The sequence below is a fragment of the Micropterus salmoides genome, unplaced genomic scaffold (assembly GCF_014851395.1).
Source record: "Micropterus salmoides isolate LMB-PRFRI ecotype aquatic unplaced genomic scaffold, ASM1485139v1 Ms_hic_scaffold_2, whole genome shotgun sequence".
NCBI lineage: Eukaryota > Metazoa > Chordata > Actinopteri > Centrarchiformes > Centrarchidae > Micropterus > Micropterus salmoides.
The window spans coordinates 18,278,841-18,300,032 of NW_024041150.1; the positions used below are offsets into that span (position 1 = coordinate 18,278,841).

Sequence of the window (21,192 nt, forward strand, 5' to 3'; positions counted from 1 at the left end):
CATACATGGGTAGGCATGGCTGGGTCCAAATTAACATGGGTTGGCTCACCTGCTGCAAACTGTGTAATTTATATCCCACATCAGTGAGTCTAATTCCTTTGTGCTTATTTTTATGTATAGTCATTTTGTTTTTGCCGGGGGGCGGTAAAATTGGCAGATGGCTCAAAACAATCCGTGCGTGTTTCTCTCTTTGTGTTTCTCACTTAAAGATGCATATGCATACACACATGCAAAATAACAGGAGCACTTGCTGCCATTTGAATGCCTGTTTTGTCTTGCTGGATATGTCACCTTAAAACCTTCAAGGAACATCATAGACGTTTTGCCAGTCCTGGAAAGACAAGCTCTGTAATGTACTAACACAACAGTGACACAACTCTAACTGATCCTGCTGGTGTGCTGGAGCGCTTTGTAGGTCACTGAAAGATGGATGCTTTCTTGCTGAGAGTCAGATAACAAGATCAATACTACTTGGATGCCTGTATGCCTAAATATGAAGCTACTGCCAGCAACATATTAGCTTAGCTTAGCATTGCTGCAAGCGCAGGGAAACATTACCTCTAAAGCTCAAGCGCACGGGTAGGGGGGTCCTATTGATAGGGAGGAACACAGTGTGCAAATTACATGTGCAGACTAAATAATGGGCATAAAATACAGCAGGTTAGTGATGAATTCAGGGGGTGCTCTGGTTGATAATACAGCCTAATAATTTGACGTCAGCAGCTGTTTGCACTGTTTTGTCACAATTATAGGAGCTACGTTGTTGTGATGCGCGGATAGGCCTATCTGAAAAAGCTTGACCGTACAAATCGTCCACCGGCCCCCAACCCAACAAATTATTTTCTCAGATACATCCTACCTCAACCGCTCCATTTCACTTTCCAGGTGATTTCTTTATTGTGTTGTGTTGATGTTTGAGTGTTTTCTTTAACAATTTACTTGAATGATTAGAGAGGCTGCTGTTAGTCATTTTAAACTTTTTCATGGGCGCAGTAATGTCACAGCACCCATGGAAACAATGCCGTGGGAGATTTATGCAACAAAACTAAAAACTGTAGTTATAAACTTCAGAGGACAGGCAGAGGAAACAGAATTCAACTTTTAGCTTCTAAAAAAATGTAGACGCACTAATGGAGCTCAGGATTAATCAGGAGGACGGCTGCCTTACTCCAGAAAGTTTCACTGTATGAACCTGGACTGTGTGTGAGACCTTTGGATGTGGAGAAGAGCACAAAATATTAATAAATGATAGATTCTGACTGATCCTGTTGGCGTGTGGGGAGATTTAAAATGACGTTATGCCACTGTGCCTCGAGCGTAATTGTGCACAAAGTCTTTCTTAATAGGGAGACCCTTCAATCTGTTTAACCCACCCCGAAATTCACAAAATGTCTCAGTTATTGCACGCACAAGGCTGTCATGTGCTTCATATGTTTCCTCAAATGTGAACACTGAGCGTGGAACAAGTTTTTCAAGTTGAAATGAGGGTAATGATGGTGTAATCAGCCGCGCCCGCGTGGCCTTCATTTGAGTTGATCGTGTTATCAATGGTTTTTATTCGAATGATTTTATTTTTACATACATATAATTACGGAGGTCCGGACCTCAGTGACCTCATATGACCATGCTTGCAACCACTCTGTGTTGAAGGAAAGTGTGTAAGTGCGTGCCCACACACAATCGTGTAATGCGCGCATTTCTACTGTGCAGCACCCCTAAGGGAAAATGCCTGTAGTCGACTGATCGAATCTGTGTGTGTGTGTGTGTGTGTGTGTATGTTGGTTGGGGGTGTTTACACATGGATAGCTGCACTTTAATCTTGAGAAACTGCAGAGCTACAGTCTCTATTCATTACTCACTACTAACACTAACACAACTAGCAGTGTACATTTCCAGCTAACCTGAGGCTTATTGTTGACCATTTTCTTTCTGCTCTGCTTGCCTGCCATTCACCGGTCTTGTGTAGAGTTGTGCATGGCTGCCGCATGCACGTCGTGGTTCCTTGCGGGTCTATTCCAAGTACTGTTTAAAAATCGAAACTTTTCTTTGTGTGGTTCATCAATGGTGATAAATTATTCGAACAACCTGCAAAGTTCATGCACAGATCGGCACACCGGCATGAAACGCTCTCTGTCTCTCTCCCTAACGCTACCCCACACATGCGCACTACCTACAATTTTGGATATATTCACGCACTTTGAAAAGATTTATTAAAAGCTTCTTCTTTCTTTTCATTCACAGCAATTTGTTGCTGTTTATTTAGGGCAATATTTATTGATATTTATATTATAACAGGCTGAATATTATCTTAGTGGGCGGAAACCGATCACTACCATGTAAAATCAGACGTTGAGCACCTCCATATAGCCAAAATGGTACGATCCTCATTTCATAATGCCTCTGCAAAAAGTGGTTCAACTGTGAAATTGGGAGTCGAATCAGGCTCCGCCTTTGGAATCATCGAATCTTCACTGTTTGGGGTAACCCCTAATTAGCTTGCGCTTAAGGAGTGCATATTTATTGCAGAAAGTCTGTTATAAAGTTTGAAAGATGTGGGTTTTTGATTTGAAAATATTCTATTGAGTTGCATTTCTGTAAGTGCAGGATCCAGTGTTTTTGGAGCTTGACTTGTGAAACTAGTCTACACACTCAATGTACAACACTCTGCCCCACTGCGTAGCTCATTTGATCTGGTTTCATTTGTGAGTTGCATTCCCAAGTGTGTCCAGCCCAGATTGTTTTTAGAGAACCAGCCTGGTCTGCATTCTACTGATCGTCAGCAACCTTCACCTGTGATCTTTCCTCCCTTATCAATAGAGATTAGCCATCTCCTCACATTTACCATCTATCACTCCATCTATTCTGTCTCTCACAGACACACAAAGACACACACCTATCGCTACATGTGATATACACACAGTCGATCAGCTTGAGTTGAAATCTCTTCACTCCCCATTTACTCCTGCGCGCACACACACACACACACACACACACACACACACACACACACACACACACACACACACACACATATATACAGACCTGTGAGATGTGCACAGGAGCAAATCACCAGCTGCCAGCGGTAAATGAAGATATAACCACTCCTGGCCGCCATGTACCTGCAGCAGTGCCACTTAATTCTGCCATGGGATCTAATGTGGATAGACTTTCCGTGATGGAGAAAGACATGCCCTAACAAACACATCCACTCCAGCTAAGAGTGATTGACATGAGCCTGCACAAAGCTCTCGTCTGTCTTTCACACACACTCACCCACACAAACAGGCCATAGATGCAGAAACATTACAAGCATGAGAAGACACATAAAATGTGTACACACACCGTCCACACATCTTATTACAACATCTGCAATCACACTTTCTGTGATTAGTTTAAATGATAGTTATCTTTTTCATCCTGCCAAATCTTCGATGTTTATCACTGAATTACATATTGCCAAGCTATAGGCCTATATAGTATATCTTCACCTTGGAGATATCATAGTGTAAAGCATTTCCAAAATGAATATGATGAATGTATGCAAAGAATAAAGCTGGTGAATATGGTGAGGGAATGAGCAGCATTGTGAATATCGTATGGATATTACCCCCTCGCAGTTGAGTGTGTAACAGGACTATTATGTTTGGTTTTGTAATAAATCTGTTTCTGAGCAGTCACGTGACATGGTACACTGTGGTGTCGTGCAACGTTAGATGCGATTTCTTATTCTTGTGCATTCAGTGATATATGTGTGAAAAACTACAAAGTGAAACTGATTTGAAGAGCTCGGCGCTGTTGTCTTCTGTTACTGTATGTACAGTGTTTGCCTAACACGCCAAGCAATAGTTGTGTACTGACGTTCGGTACGCACCAGGTCTGGCTCTTATGTATTTATTTTGTGCATTTTATTACGTACTATGTATTTATTGTGTACTTTTACCACTTAGGCCTACTGTTTATTTATTTGTTATATTTACTTTTTATTTATATATAAATATATATGTATGCGTTTTTAGCTCACTTTTTCTTCACAAGGCTCGGGTGGTCACTTTATTTGATGTGTTCTTGTTGTTGTATGTTAATGGTTTTGTGAAGCACTTTGTGACTTGTGTCTGTGAAAAGTGCTACAGCCTACAAATAAAGTTTACTGACTTACTTTAAAAATGTAAGCGCCCTGGGGACGATGGCTGCACAAAATGTATTTCATCCAATAGTTGTTGAGATAAGTCAGTTTAGACCAAGTGGTGGACAGACAGAATAATAGACCGACATTGCCAACCCCAGAGCCGTGCTCCCCCCTCACTGCTCTCTGCAGATGGAGGCAATGGTGACTGACACTCTCTCTCTCTCTCTCTCTCTCTCTGTCAGTCCCTTTTGTTCTCCGTCCTCCCTCTGTCAGGGTCTGTCACCATTGCCTCCATCTGCAGAGAGCAGTGATCATTATTAATGACAGGCGGCTTTAATTAGCCCATAGTAAACAATTAACACAACAGCAAAAAAACATTTCAATGCAAATCACATCCACCAATGATAAAGTGCTGCAACAATATCAATGAATACATTTGCCTGTAATTAGGAATACCTTCCTAGTTACTTCTGTGTGTGTGTGTGTGTGTGTGTGTATGCATGCAAATGATTGTATATGTGTGTTGTCTTAATACGTTCTTTTAAAAGTGTTTTCCTTTCCACTTTGTTGGCATTTTGTGTGGCTCACTCATTAATGCTCATAGAATTGCTATTTCTGTAATGAATGTCTGAAAGTAAAGCCATAGAAACTACAATGAAATGAAGCTGAATGGGCTACAGATGAATAGGGCAACAGGCTACACTGAAATAGCTTTCTCTGTATGTCTCTCTCTCTTTACTTGACCTGCTTTTAACACATCCTGTTTATTATTTCCAATATAAAGAAGATCTGTATCTGAATGGGATCAAATAGACTTGGCAGTTTATGTGTGGGCGTTGAAATGAAATGTGGTAGACTGCCAAAAATAGCATACGACACAAGTTGCATTGTATGTGAAAATACATCCAACCTTGAATTGCAATTACATTGTTAAGAACAGGACAAAGAATTACAGGCGGAAAGAATTAAGTCGTATTAGTCCATCTGTCATTTATGGGTTGTCAGACCCTAGAGAACATTTTCTCTCTGTTGATGATTTGGTTTGCTGAGCCTCTCCATATGCATCAAACTCCCCAGATCCCTCAGTCACGGATGAAATACTGGACTCCAGCATCCCAACAGTGTAATATGATGTCTGGCTAACAAACTAATGACAGACAAATGGCATCGATCCTTGAATGCACTGGCTTTGTGTTAATTGCCACAGAGTAAGTAATGGGTCTTGGCTAAATCCCTACTAAAGGCCATTTGCACGTAAATGATCAAAGTTACTGCGTGGAATGAAACAAGGGGCTGTGGTGCTATTTTCCACTTTAAGTCTTTCTTTTTACAAGGGGCTTTAGTAAATGTCTCAGAGTGAAAATGGTGCTGTTGACAAAATAATTTGTCATCTGCAGGTGGTGATACTGTAGGTTTTACTGGAGTAGTTTTGCTGAAATTGAAATTGACTTCTCTGTTGTATAACAAGCCGATAGACCTGTTACAAACCAGACAATAGCAGAAATGTCATTTCCAGCAAATGCTGCTGTACTAATCTAGGTCAATCACTAACAAATACGTCACCTTGTTTTGACCTGTAATTGTAGAGCCTCCCTTTGGGCCAGTCACTGTAATATAAAAAAATAGGAGCGGCCAGATGTATGAATAATCTATTTGGACTGAAGAAAAATACTTTTCCTCGCAGAATCTGGTATTTATTGTTAAGAATGTGCATACCTTCACGCATGCTTTACACCATATGTGACACTTCATTTGAAACCACAGACTTTTTCATGACATCAGAGCTTTCAACAACGGCTCACACTCAGTTTCGATAACATTGATAGCTGTGTGAATAAATATCTCTTTCTACAAACAATTTTATTGCAGCATGTGCAGATAGTTTTTTCATATAGTCACCCACCCAAAGTATACAGAATTGCGGGAATACGAATTAACATAGGTTTGAACCATTTATGTATAATTATTCTTATAAGTATAGTGCCAAGGTACATATGGCTCTGTGTAACACAATCTACAGCGCCAGGGCCAGATCAAGAATGGAATGAGCCTGGCTTGTATCCAAACAAGATTAAACAGGGGAGTGTTGACATAAATTCATAAATAATGTTGGGAATGGGTGCTAGGCTTGCTCACATGCAAACACTTTCCCAATACTTATATGGATATATCTGCTGTGAAGACTAGATGTTTTAACTTTTGTGCATATGCAGATGTTTAGTCACAAATGTACACAGCCAGTGGTGAGGTGTGTCATTTGATCTTTCTTGTGAGAGTCTATTTTTAATATAAGTTCCGTTTTGAACCAAACCTGTGTTGTCTTCATCTGGATCCCTGAGCCTCCAAATGGATTTTGCATTGTCAAAATGACCACTTTGATTTTTGTCCATATTGACTCCATCCCTTTAAGGGCTAAAATCGCTCTCCCTTTCTCTTGCTACTGCTTTTTATTTCATGCTTTTCATGGCATCTCCATTTTGGCCCTGTTCTCCCATTTTATTCCCCCCTCACTCTCCTCTCTCCCTTTCTCTCTTTCTCCATTCTCTGGAGTAATTGCATTGATAGTGAACAGTGCTGCTAATTAATTATGCAACAGCCGAAAATTGAGGTGAGAGCGAGGGATGAGAGGAGGGAAGATGAGGTTTGTGCCAAATGGTCTACAGTAGAGAGGGGGGGTATGAAGTACTTTCAGAAAAAAAAGCCAAATGGGAAGTAGAACAAAGGAAAAGCACAAGAAAATGAGGAAAGAAGGAAGATGAGAGGCGAAGAACGTAACAACTGAGAGGTTATGTTTGTAACGAGGATCTGTCAAAACGTGAAGATCAACAGCACAGAGGCAAATCAGGGCTCTCCTTCAGAGGAAGATCACAGGGATGGATGCAAACACTGGTGGAAAAGTCAAAGGGAAATTTCACTGCTGAAAAACACAGATGTGTTTCTCATACTTAACATATGTCCCTGTACTCCACAGAGAAAATCCGACGGGACTAATAGATCTGATGCACTAGAGAGGGTCAGGTTGAAAAGTACTGATACTGATTAAAAACCTGAGTGACTATATTCCAAAATGAAGACAGAGATAAGATTATCTTTTATGAAAATACATTTATATTCCCTGTTCAGGGGATTAGCAGAGTTGCCTGTAGCTTAGCTGCAATTTCCACCTATTGAAGCTACTCATTAATTTACACAGCCCCAGCAGCAGAGAAACACATTTATATGGATTAACTGTTTAACTTACTACCACTCACACAAGTTAAATGCATTTATGGGGAACAAAAACAAAGACTATCATTAGAAAGGACGTTATAGTATTTGATATGAAGTAACTTTATCAAAATTTATATATATAAAAATAATTCTAGAATCAAGACACATTTATGCCAGATCAGTTGTCATTGGACGTGCAGTTTGAGGGTAGTCATGACAACTGATTAATTGCCTGAACACCTGATCAGGCTCTGGGATGATCGATTATAAATGTAGTGAGCTTGTTACGATATTATGTCTATGCTGCCTTTGTCTCTTTTGTCAACATTGAAGATGTGGTTGTCTTGTTTGAATAAAATTTATTGAAATTGTCAATGGACAAAACTGCCAGGTGGTTCAGTGCGAGCACCCTCATTGTGGCCGATCAATTGATTATTACAGTATGAGCATTACAGTCGCAGGTTCTGTCTAAGTTAAAGGTGGGTTATGCAGTTCTAGAGAAAGCTTATCCGCTACACTTTTTGTCAAATTCATCAAATAACTTCTCATGGTCCCATTAGCTATCTGTTCTATGTATGCGCAGAAAAAAAATCTGGTGTTTGTACCCATCCCTGGCTCTGTAAATGGGGAAACAATCAAAGTGGACAACACTATTCCAGCCAATAGGCAACAGGTGCAATCTGTGCTTTCACAAGACGAGAGGCAGGGTAAATCTGTTACATGCCAACAGCAACAGAGAGGGATGGCAGAACAGCCAAAAAAGAGAAGTCCAGACCACTATCTTCAGCGCCCCTAGTGGTAGTGACCAGTAGTCCGTGTTAGCGACCACGGTCAGCAGTGATGGATGAAGTATTCAGATCCTTTACATAAAAGTAATAATACCTCACTGTAAAAATACTCTGTTACAAGTAAAAGTACTGCATTGAAATTGTTACTTAAGTATGTAAGTATAATTGTAGAATCAGGAAACTGTACTTAATGTAAAAACAGGATTTTACTGCTGTAGTTGGTTGAGGTTCAACTATGTTGTATCTGACTGCAATTAATGGCTTTTTTCAGTTTGGATTTATCTGCTAACATGACATTTTTCTCCATTAATCGATTGTAAAAAATGTATAACAGTGAGAAATGTTGTCACAATTGCCCAGAGCCCAAAGTGACACCTTCATAATGCTCGTTTTGTCAGTCCAAACCTCAAAATTTTTAAACATACACAAAGAAAATCGTATAAAGTATTTCCCTCTGATGTAGTGTAGTAGAAGTTGCATGAAAAGTAAAGTACAAATACCTCTAACTTGTTGTATAGTATTTGAGTAAATATACTTAGTGTCCCCCACCGATGGTCAGTGAACATAACACTGAACTGGCTACAACCCCTGCTGAAAGTGGGGCAGTTGAGATACTGCGAATGAACCAGAACTCTAATTCTACAATGTATTTAGGATAGGCTACCTGTAAACTCCATCAGCTGATGAAGAGCATGGGATACAGCTGAAAGTGAGTAAGTGGACCTTAAGTCAAGATTGTTTTGTCAACTCCTGACTTCCAGGTCAAGAAAGAACTGTCAAGCTCAGCTTCAATAGTAGTCAGCTACTGTTTTGAAAGAGCTTAAACTTACTTGCGTCTCTTTTGGTGGCAGCTTTGTTATAGCTTAGTAATTTCTCCCGCAGTGTAGCTTGCACTGTTCTAACACCATTTCAGTTTCCAATCCTGTATAAAAATAGCTGTACCATGATATCATAATTTTCATTAATTTGGGTTGACATCGAACTGGGCCACCCTCTTGCATATCCCTGTCCAGAAATTGCTTGTCGAGTATTATTGAAGAAGATTTCTATCGCTATCTTTCATAAGCCACTGTCAACTACTTTGAGTAGGGGCTCACAAAAAGAATATGACCTGCTGATTTAGTTTTGGCTTAAATCAGATCAATCTCTTGCCCCACCTATCTCATCTTTTCTGCCCCATGTGTGACATATTCTCTGCTTTTCATTATTATAGTATTCTACATAATATTCAGTATTGGCAATATTATATTAATATTCCAACCTTGCCTCTCTCTCCTACATTCTTTTGCATGCTCTCTCCTCACCATACTCCTCTCCACAGGCTCTTCCTCATATACTTTCCCCCAAATCCTCCACCTTCCTCTCCTCCCCCTTTCTCTCCCACTGCCTTCTCCATCTCTGCCGCCCTCTCCAGCTGAAGTGCTGGCTCGACTAATTAAAAGCCTTAATCAGGATTCATAATTAGGTCTAATCAGTGCCTTGTACATCATTCCCTTGCATTCCTCCTTCGCTGGTGGTGAAGGCCGAGATGCTTATGAAATAATTTTGGCAACTTAATGCGTCCAAATGCGGAGCTGGGAGCAGGGCTTCAGTGAAAGGGAAAGAGAGAGGAACATGATTAGGACCAGGCGGCTGATTGCTTCCCCTTCCTCCCCCTCTGGTTCTGTACTTCACACATTCAGATTGGTTCTCTCTCTTTCGTTCTCTTTCTACCCTTCTGCTCTTTTTCTCATATGCGTGCTTTTGTGTGTGTGGCGCCCTCATGGCAAGACAGTGGGGTAATAAAGCAGACAGCCTCCCAGATTACAGCTCCCTCCTCTAACTCCACTGTATCCACCTGTTTCATTACAGCTGAGGCCACAGCACGCTAAATCCTGCAACAGCCTCTCCGCTCTTTACTGCCGTCTGTCCACCTGAGCTGATCTGTTAGGATTAACACCCGACACAATACAGTACAGGAACAGAAAATAATTATACTGTTCATTATGCAAAAGGCCTCAGCATAGCAGCCTCCTGGTTTATTACCATGTCTCTGTGCTGCTCTCATCACTTCTACAAAGTAGGAATATGATCCCACTGCAAAGGAGCTGCTTCTTTTGAATTTCACCGCTGTGTATCATTGTAGCTCATAGAGTCCTGACCGCGCAGAACGTTTCTCTTGTGCCTCTGTCAGCCTCCTGCTGTCTGAATAAGAAATTGTTAAGGGGGAAAAAAATTTAATCGCCTTCAAAAAGAAAAACAGCAAACAGTAGGTGTCTGAGAGAAAGCTGCATAGAACCGATTTCAGTGGGGCGCTTATTCTGCCCTCTTTGTCTGTGCTGTCAGAAAAAGACCATTTAAAAAATATATCCCAGGTGCACAGGTACGTGCTCAAGCTGTGGTACACACACATGTAATCGCAATTATGATGACAAGGATTTTCCAGCGAGCCATACAGAAATTTGTCAAAATTATGACATGCATTGTTCTGTGCAAGCTATTAGGCTTATAATGGAGTGGTTACCTTGACGACCGTAAATCAAGCCAGGTAGTGCAACAGGATGAGGGTGTTTGAGGGCAGAGAAAAACTAGAATTGGTGTCATTTTCTAAAAAGGTTGCATTATCTGAGGGTGTCATGTGATGTCCTGCACGGTGGTCTCGGGATCTGCTGTACATAAAGAAAAGTGTAGCTAGTCAAAAACACAGTCAATTAACATGAACCATAATTCAGTTTTTCATTAGTTTGCTATAAAGTCTGTAAGCTAGTGTTGCAGTCAATACCACCCAAACCGAGACCAAGTCATGACCACAACAGAGTGTATTGAGGCAAGAACAAGACTTTCAGTGGTTGAGACCAAGTCAAGATCAAGACCAGTACCCCACACCACAAGACACACGATAAAATGTGGAACATGATCATAGGCACTTGTTAAATTGATCTGAAAGATCCACATTCCTATAAAAACACCCACATACAAACACTAAGAGCTTAAATCAACTAAACCGTCTTCATTCAACAGTCCTTTTCCTTGTTTTACCATCCATCTAACACAATACAGTTTTTTTGTGTGCAAGCATTAGGTTTGCTGTTTGACTTCATCTTCCATATTTGATCTGCAACTGTGAATTCAAACTATGGCCTATATGGCCATGCAGAGCAACCTATTTAATATGTCAAATTCTCGGCTCCACTCTCACATCTCTAGGCTAGCACTCTCACACAAATTAGGGAGTGGTACCAGCGCGTAGCTTTAATGTTGGGAGCTGTATGCAGCTGACATTAGCTAAGGCGGATGTTACTCACGCATTAGCTGCATGACTTTATGTGGCCTGTCTTGTCATTGTTTTTCACAAGCAACAATGTAACTTAGGAACAAGTTCTCACCACATGCCTCTCAATCTCTCACATGATTAACACTGCATTAGCTACTTCCCTCAAATTAGCAAACTAGGAAGCATGTGCACCTAGCTAGGTGGCAAATAACTGGCAGGCAACTAAAACTAGCGCTCTGACTTATCCTCCCACTCCCAGACAAAAAAAAAAGAGAGAGAGTCTAATGTTGAGAATTGTTTATTTTGTTTATTATGATGGCATAGTTTGTGTTAATATGCTTTGGCAACATATTGTATGCCATCATGCCAATAAATCCACTTCAATTGAAACTGAACAGAGATGATGTTACTGTCTCTACATGACTGTGGAGCAACCATAACAACAGAGTAGGCTACAGCTACTAGGAGTATGGCAGAGACTATGACGGGAAAACCTTAGATGTGTCCAAGAAAAGTTTCTGATGCTCCAGATAAGAAAGAAACTTGGATTACAGTAAAAATAAAACTCGCAGGCGAGCGGTAAGAGAAGATAAGGGACTGAGGGCAGACACAGATGTCGCGTTACTGCCCTTGGACATGTTGGAGTGAGCTATGTAGCTGTTACATTTACTCTACCTAAATAAGGGATTATTGTCTTGGAACTGTGGAAATGTCTTTTAGCAACTATTTCTGAACACGAGCCTGGGGTGAGCTCACCTGTAGGCATACATCATGAGCACCCATGAACAGTGTTTGCGTAATTACTCTCACTGTCAGAAGGGCAGACAAAAGTTCCACACTGCAGGTTTAAATTTAGCTCCATTTTGACTGGCTCCGTTTGCTCCTTTTACTCTTAGATCAGAAAGGGTTATTTTTGTTTTCAACCACTGGTCTTCCAATTGCATTTATTAATGAAATGAAAAACAGAAGTTTTGAAATGAGAACTGGATGGAGCACAATGCAGGGCCACAGGCAAAAGAAATGAATCATACCCAATCAGGTATTTCTTGTGACATCGTTTATAGCTTGGCTGAACAGTGTCCTCCAAAAACTATAAAATATTATAATCGTTTTCTCTGCTAAATGACTGCATTCATGCACAAATCTGAAAGTGACTTCAATCATTATTTAAATGGAGACAGTACCTTGGTATAAATGCTGTAATCAGTTTAAACAATAGCAAAGACAACTCCACTCCACGTCACAAGTATTTTCAGCACTAAGTCCACATTTCCCATAATTGCTGTTTCAAAGACTTTCTGCTGCAAAGATAATGTATAATGGAGCCCCTGTAGGCCAGTAAAGGCTGCCAATTGACTCAGCTATGGTGATTGTTTTTATGTCTCAAATTAATGTGATACTAAATTGTTGATGTTGAAATTTTCCAAATGACGACAATAATCTTGTGCTCTTGCTTTCATCAGTCTAAAGAAGAAAAGAATGCACAGGTTAGATCTACAAAAGGTTTGCTCTTAATCTTCCTGGGAATCTTCAAAAATGTGGATGTGGCGGACAGTGCCCCCCTTACATATCCTGGAGTCTCTTATTGCTCATTGCAGCAGGAGGGAGAGACAAGAACTGAATCTGCAGAACGGCATCACAACACAATGCAATTCAACAGTTTAAAAATTTAAATGTATTTAATAAATGCATGAGGGCTGCACCTGTGGCCACTTTGGAATTAAACTGAAGTAATATTTACAAGCCTCTCAGTGCACATCTTTTCACTTAACACTGGAAAATGCTGAAACTGATGTAATTTTGATGAATGCAAACTGAATTAATGCATGGTCACATTATACCCAACACGCCCGCATACTTAAGCTAAATGCCATTAAATGTCTTCTTTTTTTTCATCGCTGCATTTTTAGTTCTTTAGAGAATGTAAAGGGCCAAAGTGGAACTATAAACTAAAGTCAATACTGTGCAGAGGCTGGCTGGTTGGCCAGTAGTGTTTTTGTATGTGTCACTGTGTGTGTGTGTGTGTTGCTGGATATGGATGAGTCCACAAAAATTCTTTTAAGTTTGAAGCCCGCTTCTGATTTAAAAGAGCGTTATAAGTCGCTGTCACATGACTCACTGCAAGGTGGTGTCACGGCCTCTTGATATGACACACACAAGCACACACATTATGCAGCTGTCTGAGCAGTCATTTCCAGGGATATTCGAGGCCCTGTGACACGGTGGGCCATTAACAGCAGAATAATATCACAAGTTGACCTTTGACATTTATAGCAGCTTATATCTCTATTGCTGATAGATGCATGCTCTGCACTCTGCACTCTGTGCTAGAAATGAACTGACATGGAGGGAGAGGAGGGCAAAATCCTTCCATCTTAAGCCACGCCGGAGCAAATAGCAGAGCGGCTTAGGGAAGGTGGGAGCGCGGGGGGGAAGTGAGAGAGAGACAGAGAAGCTTTGATACAAACTGGAGAGAGAGGGAGAGATGATGGGATAATGAGAATGTAGAGAGCAGGTTTTTTTTCCCCCCTTTCTTTTACGGTTAGGTTGCTGTTATACCCCCTCTCCCATCTCAACTCCGCCGCCCCGAACCCAGTGTGACGGCGTTGCATTCAACCAGATGACATCACCTGTTGATTTGGTAGCAGAGCCCCGGTGATATATTATACCGCTCTCTCTTTTTTATACGATCTTTTTATTCTGCCTGTGCATGCCACTCACCTCGTCTTTCATTCCTCTGCCATTACTCATCTGCTCCCACAGTCGCTTTTGCCTGGTGCTTACCAGAATTCCTCTATTTTTAGATGTATCTTTATGTGTGTTCCTGTGATTTCTCCACGTCTATCACACGCTCCACATTTCCTCGTCAGAGCGATTAATAAAGCAGTGACACAGTTCATTTGCATCTCTGTTACTCAAACCTCCCCAGTGCCCCATATTTTGACCTTTTACCCTTTCCCCTTCTGCCTTGCTTCCCTTTCCCACATTATTTTGGTTTCCGTCCTCCATCAGTGTGCCCTTAAGCGGCGGTGTAACCAGTTTCCCATGAGGCTGAGTGGCAGCCTGACTGGCAGGCTACCTAACTTCATCCCTTCCACCCCTGCCTGCCCCCAGATTTTCCACCCATTTCCCCTCCATCCATTCACCTCCCAGCCCCCTGCAGATGACTCAGTGCCCACCTGCCCCGCAGCCATCATCTATCAGTCAGCCTGAATCACGCACACACACAATGGGTGTGCTCCATGGGATACACGTGTACAGTAACTGCTGTGGAGGACTAAAATGACAGCTTCTGCCCTAAGGGATAGGCTGAACTTCTGTGTGCATGTATGTGTGCACATGCTCAAGGGTGTCCATGTACATGTAAATGTAGTTATCTCTATAAATATGGATGGCAACGCACATGGAGAGGTTGTGAATAAAACATGGGAACAGGTGATGGTAGCTCTACTATACTCTTGATTAATCTCTGAGGCTGTTACCTGGCTGTGATTGTGAGTGAGTGAGTGAGTGACTTTTCAATATCATGTTCAAATGTTACTGCATTCTGTGGTCATGTTAAGGAAATGTGTGCTTTATTATTAGTCTTTATATAAGGGATTAGATATTTTAATATGCAAATATTCTGTCTGTATAAGGGCGATCGTTAGAAGTTCCATCATATAATTTAACCATCAGCCATAAAAAGTTTTGCAATAAAGTTTTGCTGTAATGAAAGGGCAGCCATGAGTTCTCTTTTTATGAGAAAACTATTCACACATATTTGCAACCAAACTACTTGTAATTCTGGATACAGCAATCATTTTTATAGACTTGTGTATTTTGGTTGATGCAGGTAAACATCTTCTCTGCTTATAATGACCCAGATAAGCTTTTCTTCCAGTTATGAAAAACCTGATTAACATATCTGGGATACATCTGTATTAGCTTGAATAGTGAGGTGAATACGCATATACTTGTTCACATTTAGAATTTTGAGTTGATTTATGGAGATGTGTCCATAGATGAAATGAAAATAAAGGTTTGCCCCTAATACATCTTAAAATTGCTTTATTTCTTACTTAAAAGGTAGTTGATTTAAATTTTTTTGTCAAAAGACCTGACATAGGAACTATTTGGAAAGCTAATTTCCCAAGAAAGCTAATGCGCCAAAGATAATGTTTGCTAATCATGCATAGTAAATTTTCTGCTGCTGCAATGGGAAACTTGCTGTTTGCCACTGATCATCTCCACTGGATAAGATTATGATATAATGCTTTGCTCAGCAGCATTTCAACTCTTTTTGAGTGAGTCAGACTGCTCCTGAAAAGAAATTGGATCTTTAAATTTTTAGCCATGGTAGTGTCATGGTTCGATGGATGGCAATGTCAGACTTTCTGTCAGTCACTTGGCCTGTTGGATCCCCAGTTTAGTCCAGAATAAAATATGTCAACAACTTTTAGATGGATTGGAATGACATTTTTTACAGACATACATGGGCTCCAGAGGATAAATCCTAATGATGTTTTGTGTGACCGTGGTATATTTGTGGTTTTAAGTGAAATTGAAATAGCTAATAGATGAGATGATTTGGAACAGACTCATGTTACCCTCAGGATAAATTTGTATCACTTTGGTGATCCCCTGATGTGTGCATAATATCATCATCAACTCAAAATATGCCCAGTACTTTTATTTTTGTAACCAAATACCTGCAAAACTATTTGCATTCCCGTCAACTTCAGCCATACATTGTGTTTAGCGCTAAGAAGCAAATGTTATCATGCGAAACTAACATGGTGAATGTGATAAACACTATACATGTTTACATTGTGAGTATTTTAGCATGTGGATGTTAGTCTTAGCTCAGAGAACCACTGTGCCTAAGAAGTTTTACTTCTCGTTCGAAAAACCACCAACAACATTTTTTTTCTGGAAAAACAGAATTAAAAAACAATAATGATATTTGTCTTCAATGGACGTTTGGTTTTACATTAAGATATCTATGACCTTTATGAGCTTCTAACTATGTGGCCATAAATTCTCCATATTTCCAGCAACCGACAAATTCACATTTTCACATTACCAAGTAATAATTGTCTGTTCTGGATGCTTTTTTCTGATGCTCTGATGCTTTTTTGAAGCATGTTCTTATTTTTGAATGCCAGAAATCACATCCCCAATAATTGCTGAGTGATTTGTCTTGATCAACAACATTTTAATTATAGTTGTTTCGTCTTGCAGGAAATCTCACATACTTCCTTTTTATTAAAAACAACATAGCTTATACACAGTAAGATGAACTGGTACAAAAACTCACTTATGCAAAGTGTTAACACACTGTCCATCACCATGAGAATCATATTTAGATTACTAAAAAAGAACAAAGCCCTCACAAATCAAGATCAAAAAGACAAATGGGAGGTCACTGAAGTAAGGAGGAAGGCAGCAGACAAACAAAAATGTACTGTGTTATGAGTTGCCAGGGTTTGATACAGTTTTCCTGATCTTACTAATGCATTCTGCTGTAGACATTTTCCCAGCATGCCTCCCTCCTTCCCTCTTTCCTCTCCCGGCCTCATCTCCATCGCTGTCTCTGTTCCAGCCTATCAGACATGACAGTACCAGCTGGCTGCTGGCAAACTCACAGCCAGAGGATAGAAGTTGTGTGTGTGTGTGTGTGTGTGTGTGTGTGTGCGTGTGTGTGGGTGGGTAAGAGTGTCAGCATATCTGTCTTTTGGAGGTGTGTGTCCACATTTCTGTCTTAGGTGTGTATGTGGCTGCGTGTGAGGCACATTATATATGAGTTTGTGTGTGATCAGTGTGATGCGTCAGAAAGCGAACATGTTGATTTAATGTCATGGAGTTTGAGCTTGAGTGATCTGAGTCACAGGTGTGTGGTGTTAAGAGCAATATTTAATTCCTATAAAGATAGTTGTCAACACTTGCTTGAAGCAGCTGTGTACTCTTGTGGGTGCCTGGCATTTGCTTTTCTGCCTGACTCACTGAGCACATTAAAAGCCACTTATTTGCCTTTCTTGCTGTGTGGATATGTGCCTGTAGAGATGTGTACCCTGGCTTTTGTACTTTTCATGCATTTCACTCAAGTTTGGTTAATTTATAGAAACGTGTAACAAAAAAAAAAAAGAAGAATGTGAGAGACTTCCTATTTCTTCAACACACACACACACACACACACACACACACACAAAGAAAATCAAACACCAACCCCTCTCTGTCTTGGCAGCTCGGTACACTTTCACAGGGCTGCAGGAAACATTTAAAGCTTATTGGAAACATTCGAGATGAACAGCAGATGTGTCTGTGATTTTGGAGCTGTTCAACATGTTCACCCCGACCCCAACCGCCACTGACCCTACTCACCTTTCTGCGGCTGCCCCCTCGCTCTTCCCTGCATCGATTAAATACACATATTCCCTTCTTCCCATCTGTCCGGCTATACCTCCTCTTGCGTTATAAAGTGGGGGACAGAACATCCCAGTCAAGGGACACACCCATCTCCCACTCGCCGAATCCCATCCAGAATGATTTTTTTTTAATCTTCAGCAAAGCAGACCTAAACATCCTGTCTGGCAGTTCTGTTTTGCACTGTTCAGAAATTATTTCTTTACATTTGTACTGTCCTTTTGCATATGTCTCCATTTGCTTCCATTTTTGAATATAATTTAAATCCTAAATCACTAAGATTACAAGCTGCTAATAATAAAAACTACAGCTGGTGACCTTTAAATATTCTTCAAATGCTATAACTATATGTGTTTTCCTTTTATTTACCAGCCAGTGGGAAGCTGGAGTTAAGGTAAATCATTGTTGCATCTTAGCACCTTGGCCAGACATTAAGCAAGAGCCCTAGTTTGAAAAGACCACGAGGGAACTTGAGGTAAACCAACAGGACCCCGTGGGCCTGTCCAGACGGGGTCTGAACCAACTCTCTACTAGTTGCAACAGGCCAGAGCTGATGACAGACGCGCAGACAGGAACTGACGAGAACAGGGGCTCACATGTTACACGCTGTTTGTTCTGTACAGACTCCAAAATCTGCAAGACATGGAAGTGCTGGAAAGGGAGAAGGAGCAGAGGAGAGATGGAGAAAAAGAGCAGGAGCAGGGGTGAGGGAGAGGGAATGAGAGGAGGTGAGACGGCAAGAGGAAATGGGTTGACAGTGAGTTAGAGGAGATGGGAGAAGGTGGAGGAAAGAGCGCTGCATGTGGGAGGGCACTTTAACAATTATATGAAAAGTTTGAGTTTTTGTTTTTGTAAGGTTTTATGGTAAAGGGGTTCTGTCTGCTTTATGTCCTGTTTTAGAAATGTCAGTTCTCTTCTAGCTAAAGGAAAGAGGAGGAAATTGTGTGTGTGCGTGTGTGCGTGGAGCCCCCAGAGGTAGGAGGGTAGGAGGAGTAGGATAGAGGGAGCTACTAAAAACCTCAGGCACAGTGACATGGAGGGATGGATGAAAAAGGAAAGTTATGCAGTGAAAAGGAGTCTAAGGAAGCTGAGCTAATGTAGTGCGAAGTGAAATATCTCCTTCTGGAAAGAGCAAAGGGGGAAGGGGAGGGTAGAAGAAAATAAATGCTACAATGTGTGTGAAACAGTGAATGTGTGCTGAAGAGAAGTGGGGTGAAAATGATAGCAAGAATAGGGCATGGGGCAAGTGGATCTGGCTCTAGTCTAGCTCTAGGCCAGTTGGCAGTGACCGTAACGGCTTTCACTGAGAGGTGTTGATTGTGTTACCGAGCCCTTGAGCCATGGGCGTTTAACCTCGACAACAGCCAAGAACAATGGCTAACAGCCGCGTAAACGGATAACATGTGAGGTGAAGTACAACATTTACTGCCTAAGACAATGACATCTGGAGCTGGAAAACTGAATCAGGGCTCAGGGCTTCGACAAGGTGCTGAGAGGTGAGTGCGAGCAGGGCAGGAAGCAGGTGAGCCCTTGGGGGGGGGGGGGGTAGAAGGTACATTGTGATTGATCTTTTTATAAATCCCTAGTTGCACAATCCTCTGACTAATCCCAACCAGTTCCCCGGGGACTTGTTTAACTGCGGCACTAGCCCTGCTTTTTATGAATTACCCGCACTGTAATGTGTGCCGCTGCTCATTACTGATGAGACTGACTGTGGTGTGTAGCGGTGCTGCTGTGGAGGGGGGGGGGGGGGGATGACCTCTGGGTTAAGACCTCCTGAGGTCGGTCACATCAACTCTTCAACACCAACATGTACACAGAGCCTGTCGGTACAGCCTCAACATCATAAACAATTGTTTCTAGGGTTTGACATATGCTATTTAATGTTTCTCTCTTTTCAGTGTAGATGGCCAATAAATAGATGATTCGTGTCTTATTTCCAAGGAAGTCTGATAACTGGGAAATGGTGTGTGTGTGTGTGTGTGTGTGTGTGTGTGTGTGTGTGTGTGTGTGTGTGTGTGTGTGTGTGTGTGTCCAAAGGAGACAGAGAGTGAGAGTGGCAGCGAGCAGAGTGCTCAGTGTGTGTTTGCGCTTTCTGCTGTGAATGTGTTCCAGATAGTGCTGCTGATGGTTATCTTTCGGAGAGAGCTCTATTGATTTGGCTGGGGTAAATAATTGGTTGGGTCTACAAGCTGTCATGTTCGGCCTGATTGCTGAGCATTGGTGGTCTCGAGCAGTTATCTTCCTCCATATCCCTCTCTGATCCTTCTCTAGCCTCCTTAGTCTATCTCTACATTTATTGATTAGGACCCCATATGACCATTCTCCATCCTTCAATTTGGGCAATAATCCCTGTCCCAGAGCCATGTGTTACAAGTTATCTGCTCTCCACTCCTTGTTCTGCTGTAGGGAGGGGGCACGTACAATTTAGGAAGGCTAAAAACAGGGAAATGAGGAGAATACAGAATGAGGACATTTGGAAGGGTCAGATGTAGCCTAATACAGGCTTGCGTGGTCTGCCCTAATTTTCCTTGACAGTAGACCACATTAGTACAGCTACTGCAAAGTGAGGTGGCGTGGGTGGACTGGGAGTGTGTTGGTGAGTGTCCCCAGCAAATTTCACAGTAATGACTCAAAAAAAAGGGGGGGGGGGGGGGGTATTTTCAATACAAGTGTTATTGCCCTTCCCCTAATAAACAACCCAAATTGCAGACAGATTTAACATTAAACAATAACTAAATAGTAAAAAAATATATAGATATGTCTGGACCAAACTCTATCCTGCTAGCTCTGTGGTCTCTATACCCTATCCACTGGGAGGCCTGGATGTCAAGTTTGGGAGGCCCTGGCTCACATGCTGCAGCCTCTCACAGGGTCACTGAGCTGAGGCGATGAGAAGACCATTAGCGACCCCGCTTGAATGGCTTTGGGAACTACAACCCCCACTGAGCAAGAACAAGAGGGTTTATTATCCAAGCAAACCCACAGAGCTTTCTTTTGGATGTATGGAGAAACGCCTCATTTACTGGTGGTATTTTTGTTCGTTTTAAAATCTATACCAGGCCCAACACCGCATGCACGTAATCCCCGCCAAACTCTTACAGCACAGCCGCGGGGACTTAATTGTGGTTTTGTAAAGCATAAATGTATTATGCTGTCATAAACTAGTTGGATACAACAACTTAATTAAACGACATAACCGTATTTTTTTCATAAATAATAGGCTTCTATAATGCATTTAAAAAAAAAAAACAGCACCGTAGAAGCTGTGATATGTAGCCTATAAATCAAACGGGGTTACATGTTTTAACCACGGTGCACTGCTTTGCCTACTCATAAGGACATCTCACTGTGAATATCTTTGGATGTGTGAGGTAAACGCTTAATGTCGTTTCCCCCAACTTTAGCCT

General features: G+C 41.4%; 1 long non-coding RNA gene across 1 annotated transcript in view; it reads left to right on the forward strand.

Annotated features, from left to right (window-relative positions):
* The window catches only part of LOC119911579, an 80,925-nt gene extending 67,808 nt beyond the window's left edge, over window positions 1-13,117 (forward strand). The window contains exon 3 of the long non-coding RNA XR_005445915.1: window positions 12,841-13,117. This is a non-coding gene — a long non-coding RNA (uncharacterized LOC119911579). The remainder of the gene's footprint in view (window positions 1-12,840) is intronic.
* Window positions 13,118-21,192: the final 8,075 nt, after the last annotated feature.